Here is a 6659-nt window from a genome sequence, read left to right as displayed (position 1 = left end):
TGAGTAAGGTAACATAGGTTAAACTAGTGCGCTTATGAGTGCCTTCTTTCACTGCACAGTTCAGTCTATTAAAATGCATTTAGAACGATCACATAATTTAAGATATTAGGGCCGAAAATGTATAGCCTGTATTTATATCATTTCATATAGTTAATATCACACGAAGAGTGCTGTTTTTTTCTCCAAAATCAGCATGATTACAAATGTGATATTGATTTTATGCAACAGTTCAATAAACAAGAAGTTAATATTAAGAGACTTATGTTTTAGACACCATATTTCTTGCTTTTGTTCTATTTCGCCAACAAAAATCATTCCAAACACTGTTTTGCGTCTCTGAGCAACATGACAGTAATTCATTCCTGAATGAATCAACTGTTTAAATGATTCGGTTCAATCGCAATGACTCACTTATTAACAGTGACTTGCTGCCACCTGTTGGCGGTTTTAATTTGACATTTAAAGTATCTTCATTTTTTAAAATAATTTCAAACATCAGTTTTCAATGTTTTATGCTTCAAATATCAAAACATTATTTATGCATTTGTAACTGCAGGTTAGCATTCTATGTCCCTCTGAGCTGCATTAAACAGTGTGTAAATACATCTAAATGCCACTTCAGATTCATTGCAAAGATAAATTTTGTTAATACTGATTTCATTTGCATGGTAACAGCCCAAATGCAAGAATTTGACTCAAAAGATGATGCACACTTTTAGAGAGAAAAAAAAAACAGATTAAAGGTAAAAATGCCCATAAAACTTATTTTCAAAAGATTAATTTCTATCATTGCTGTGAACTGACCACACAGAATATGAAGAATATCAAAAAAAAAATTCAGTTGTCCACGGTAATCTTTAAGATACCAGCACAATAACACACTCAGCAAAATATTGTCTAATTGTTATTGATGAAATCCCAGAAAATATTTTTGTCAATATCGCACACCCCTAATTCATGTTATTCAATTTATATAATAAGTTATTGATAATAATTGTTTAAATCAATATAATAATTAATAATTTTGACTTATTTTCTTAAAAATGGTTTAAAGGCTGAAATGTAAAGTTTATCATTTCATAAAACTTTTTGTTTTTGTGAAAACTTGTATCTGAATTGTAAATTATGCTTTTTACAGTAATTTTATAGTTTAATATGATACTATAGACATTGCCCTAATATGCTATTAATTTTATTTGTGCAGGTCTTATAAAAGGTCTTAAAAAGTCATAAATTTGAGCTTAAAAATCCTGCAGAAACCCTGTGAAAGTGAACGTCCCACCCTCTCTGCAGTCGCCGTCCAAAGCCATGCCCCCTGAACGTATACGCTCACAGACCAGAATACAAGAGACAACATTACTACAATAGACTACATCCAGTCCCCCCCCCCCAATCATTCCACCATGATTCCAGTTCGAAGCAAGCGTATATGTTCCATACAAAAGGCATTAAAGTGTCATTTTCATTTCATCATGCCTGTAATGCCTGATAAAGCAGCGTTTGTGAGTGCAGTGCTGCTTTGTGTACAGCTGTTACCATGGAAACATGCTATTTTTACCACTCCAAAAGCGGCACCTAGTAGCAAAGAACGAATTTGCATTTTCATTCAGACCAACACGAAAATCAAGTTTTCCCAGGTCTGTGCGCGAAACAAGTGGGTGGGCAATATGCTAATGTTTCATGTTGAGGTCAACATGAAACGCTTGGAATACGTTTTAAAAACAAATTTGTCTGTGACTTCACATTTTTGATGCAGGTGTGTGGATGTGTTTTGCACTATATTCACTGCAGCAATAGTAGTAAAACATGTAAGCATATGAGTTTCTTGATTTGTGATTCGTAGAATAGGATTTGTGCACCTGTAATGAAGGATTCAAGAAGGTGTAACTGGTTTGTTGTATTTGTGGGAGAGAGAAAAAAATCTACAAGTTTGCAGCTTTTTTCTGTGACTTCAAATTTACTATTACACATTGTGGTGGGAGGAGCAAACGACAGACACAGTGGGTGTGGCGTCAGGCCTCTGGAGAGGCTTTTATTAAACAAAAACAATAAAATAAAGTGTCCAAAGGGAGTAAAGTGTCCAAAATAAACAGGGGGTCTGGTGTCCTCGTTGTGCTGCGGGGTTTGTGAAGGAAGGCAGTGTTCTGGAAGGGAGGGGGCACGGAAGTCCCTCCACGCTCCCTTCCTGGACCCACGAGGACACCAGTGTGCATGCACGGGGGAAGAGACTGGTCTCTCGAGGAGAGGCGCACTCGGCATTTAAACAGCGGCGGTGATGAGGCTCCATTCAGTTCAGGTGCGCCTCATCACACACGCCAGCCCTCGCTGTTTCCACGCCCCTCCTCTCTCACACACCCACTCCCGTCGGGAGCCTGGTGAAGGGCGGCGAATAAGGGACGGGGTGGTGATGATAATAAGGGGGGAGGCAACCGACTCGTCACAACATGTATTGAGCACAAAAATAAATACTGGTCACATAAGACCATTTTACTAATTCTTTATTTTCATTCTTTTGTGAGTGACTGATTTTTGACTCTACAGTTTTTGTACAGTGACAACAAAATCTTCCTAGTTGTCACAGCCTTAACAACAACTCAATATTAGACAAGTCTGAAAATGTTTTCCAGTGTCATATTGTCAGGGAGTCACCACAGTCACCTCAGTCTACACCAACTACACTCACCAGTTCCCAATCACCTGACTTCTGATCACTGCCTCCTGTCAGCACTAATCACCAGTGCTATATCCTTACACTCCTCCCACACACTCACTGTCAGGTCTCAAACACTCTATGCTTGACTTATCTGACCCTTACCTGCGTTTACTTACCTCCCAGTTGTTCCCGATGATCTGCTTTTCGTACTCCACCGCTCCTGTGCTCCAACGTCTTCCAGCTCCATGGCTCCCTCGGACTCCCTGGAAAAGGAAAGGACTGTTACACTCAGTCCCTAGAGACTTCTGTGATGCAATGTCCGGTTCATTTCCGCAAACCGGTTCTTTTCAAACAGTTCGGCTCTTGACATTATCAAGCAATGATGTCACTACGCATTTATTTTTTAACAACTCTGTGCCATGTTGCATCAATGAAACATTCAAATCAAGTCATTTGTGTCAACACATATTGAAACATTCAAATAAAAAGTTATTTTTTGTGAACGCATATTGCTGATTATTGCCTTTCATTCACTTAAGTTAATGTTTGTGGTCACAGTTTCATTCGCGGATCCTTTATGGCAGATACGACTGACTAATATTGATTAGCCTATTGATAGGGTTCCTAAAGGTTTCGCACCTATAGCACACATTACAGACACTGATGCACAAACGCGGATATGTTCTACATATCCTAAGTATAAAGCAAGAATAAACCAGTCTGATAAACTCATTGATTTAAGTTAAACCACTTAAAATGCATGCACAATAAACCTTGCTAAAACTCAGGTTTTTCCATGTTTGAATAAAAACTCTGCGTTTTAATAAAACAATAAAACTTATCTCCGGTATCCTACGTTTTGTTTGTTATAAATAAACTTTGTGCATCAGGCTCGTTCAAGTCCACGGTGAAACACATGCAGTGTCAGCAACTCACTCATCAGAATCTTTGGTAATCCTCAACAAACTTCGACAGTTCGACAGAATGATTCGTTCAAGAACCTAACATCACTATTCTCTATTCCCTGCATACCCACCTGGATTCACTGCACCACTGGTTCCCCTCCGTCAGTATATAATAAACCTGCTGTTTGTTTCACTTACCTCTGTGTCCTGTGTCTATCTGCTGACACATATGGGTGCAAAGCTCTTTCCTCAGTTAGACAAATTCTTAAAGGGGTGGTTTACTGCGATTTCACTTTTTTCATTTTAAAAAGTGTGTAATGTTGCTGTTGGTGCATGAACAGTATCTGCAAAGTTGCTGCGCTGAAAGTTAAACGTAAGCGGAGATATCGTCTTTTAAAAATCAGGAAGTTTAATGCCTACAAAAACGACTCATATGGGACTACAACGAGATACTTCCAGGGTTGCATACGTAACAAACCCTTAAATTTGCATCAACCCCTCCCTCCGGAACATGCAAAAAAGGGGGCAAGGCCATGTTCTGTGGCTTTGTCGAAGAGGAAGAGTTATAGTGGAGAGTTGTAGCCATGCTGTCGAAACTGTGTTATTTTCACCCAGCTGTCAGGTCTTCTGTGTTCGGGCTTCCTACGGACGCTGTAGTTCGTCAACAATGGTTAAAATTTATGTTTGATTATGTTCCTGACAATTACAGTCCTATTTTAGCTCTCTGTGCTGCACATTTTACGGAAGACAGCTTCCAGAATCTACACGAGTTCAATGCCGGATTCACACAGAAACTATTACTAAAACATGGAGCAGTTCCAACTTTAAAACCAGAGGCAGCAGTTGTTGGGCCACAACCTGTAAGTAAGATTTCATCATTTTAAATGTATTTGCATGTATAATTTCTGACGTAATGTTTTAGTTTTATCAAGGACGTAAACAAATGCCAACGCTGGCTTTAGTAGCCAGTTAGTTAAATGCTATTTCGTGTGTCTATGACAAACGCGTACAAACATTTTGGACCCGAATTTGTAATTATGTACTAATTTTGTAAATGTATTTTCCATGTATACTTCATGACGTAATTTTTCGATTTGATCAAGAACGTGAACACAAGCCAACGCTGTTTGGTTATAGTAGCCAGTTAGTTCGATGCTATTTTGTGTGTATAAGACAAACGTGTACAAACTTCAAAAAATTATATGTAATCACAGCAGCAAACTTCCATTCAGAAACGTTTTGTAAGAGCCGTGCTTGCGGAAGTTCTGCTTGACTCTCTTCATTACCGCTTTCTGGGTCTGATTCTGGCTCAAACTGATAGGGCAATATTGACACCATTATTTACATTTGACCGGCGCACATGCAACTGTCGCCCGTAAAGGTAATGGGCGTGAAGTTTCCAGACAATGTGCAGTACACAGTTTAGCCAATCACAACACACCGGCCCAACTAACCAATCTGAGCCCATTGCCTGTTTCTGAAGGAGTGGTTTCATAGAATCAGGAAGTCAACCGGTCGTTCAAATGACAGAGGAGAAAGCGGCTTACAATAAAGGTGAAATATATGAAAAATAAGGCGTTTTTTTAACAAATGAAACACGAAGACATGTTATATTGCACCCTATAAACACAATCAAGCAAAGAAAAAAAGCAGTAAACCACCCCTTTAAGACACCCTTTTGACATCATTCATACAAAAACTCTATAAGCTAGAACTTCAGTTACAAGAGAATTGCAGCCAGACTGATTCATTTTTAAATGTTTGCGTATTCGATTAACACCTTTAATACTCAGTCTTTTTAAAAGGGTCAATGACAAAAATACGTTTTTGAGTTAAAGAAAAGAAAAAATATCTGTAAAAATATAGTTTTAGAAGTGTACTCTTTCGATTCATTCTGATTTCATGAAGATTTTTACCATATTTAATGAAAACTGACCCAATGTCATGTGGTCAAAGAAAACATCAAAGAAAAGGTAATAACATATTTTTCTAACACCTTGAATGCATGTGAGTACATGTATCATTATTATTATTATTTTAAAGTTTTAAAATATACTTGTATTAAAACATACTTTCAAAGTGTTAAATTATTAATTCATGAATTAAAATATATTTGAGAAGTCGAACCACATGATTTGCCAGCATCCCTGTGACCTTGCATAAAACAAGTAGTTTGGACAATGGAAGTACGGATGCTTCACTAGACATGAAAACTAACCTTGTCTCATCTTGAAAAGGTCACATTTTTTGATTTGCTGATCCTCTCTTTCATTTCCATTTTAATTATTTTTAATTTCCTGCATGTTTCTGCATGTGACTCAAGATGGCACCGCTGATGGCTGCCTCGTTGGCGTGCTCCATAGTTGTTTTTGTTTTTGTTAGTTTGTCCTGTCTTTAGTTTTATCCCTGCAATCAGTTTCACCAGAGACAAATTGCTGGACTTTTGGCAGTACACACCACCCAATATTTCACCGGTTTTCGACTATTCTGATGTTTTGCTGGACATTGTAGTTGGTGGAGCAGACACGCTGATGGGGGAAGCACACCAGCACACTCGTGAAGCTCAGACAGCGCGTATTTCGAACAGCGCTGCCAAGCTGTCGATTCTCCGCTCTCTACCCAACAAAACGGACGAACTCCTTCTGCTCTCCCAGACAAATAAGGATTTTTCAAACTCTGCTGCTCTGTGTTTCACGGAAACTTGGCTGAATGACGCCATTCCAGACAATGCGTTAAGTCTGCAGGGCTTTTCAGCTGAGCCTGGCTTTACAGAAACTCGCTGATAAAATCACAGGGACAGAACAACAATACCCAGACTCTGTTTTAATAATTCTCGGGGACTTTAATAAAGCAAATCTCTCCCACAAACTGCCAAAATACAAACAGCATGTTACATGTCCCACCAGAGACAGTAATATACTGGACCACTGTTACACCACAATAAAGGATGCATATCACTCTGTCCCACGGGCAGCTTTAGGACTCTCTGATCACTGTTTGGTTCATCTTATACTGACCTACAGGCAGAAACTGAAATCAGCTAAACTTGTATTAAGGACTGTAAAGAGATGGACTAATGAAACCGAGCGAGTTTTACAAGT

Source organism: Onychostoma macrolepis, chromosome 05, assembly GCF_012432095.1.
Source record: "Onychostoma macrolepis isolate SWU-2019 chromosome 05, ASM1243209v1, whole genome shotgun sequence".
NCBI classification, from domain to species: Eukaryota; Metazoa; Chordata; class Actinopteri; order Cypriniformes; family Cyprinidae; genus Onychostoma; species Onychostoma macrolepis.
This window is presented reverse-complemented; position numbering follows the sequence as displayed.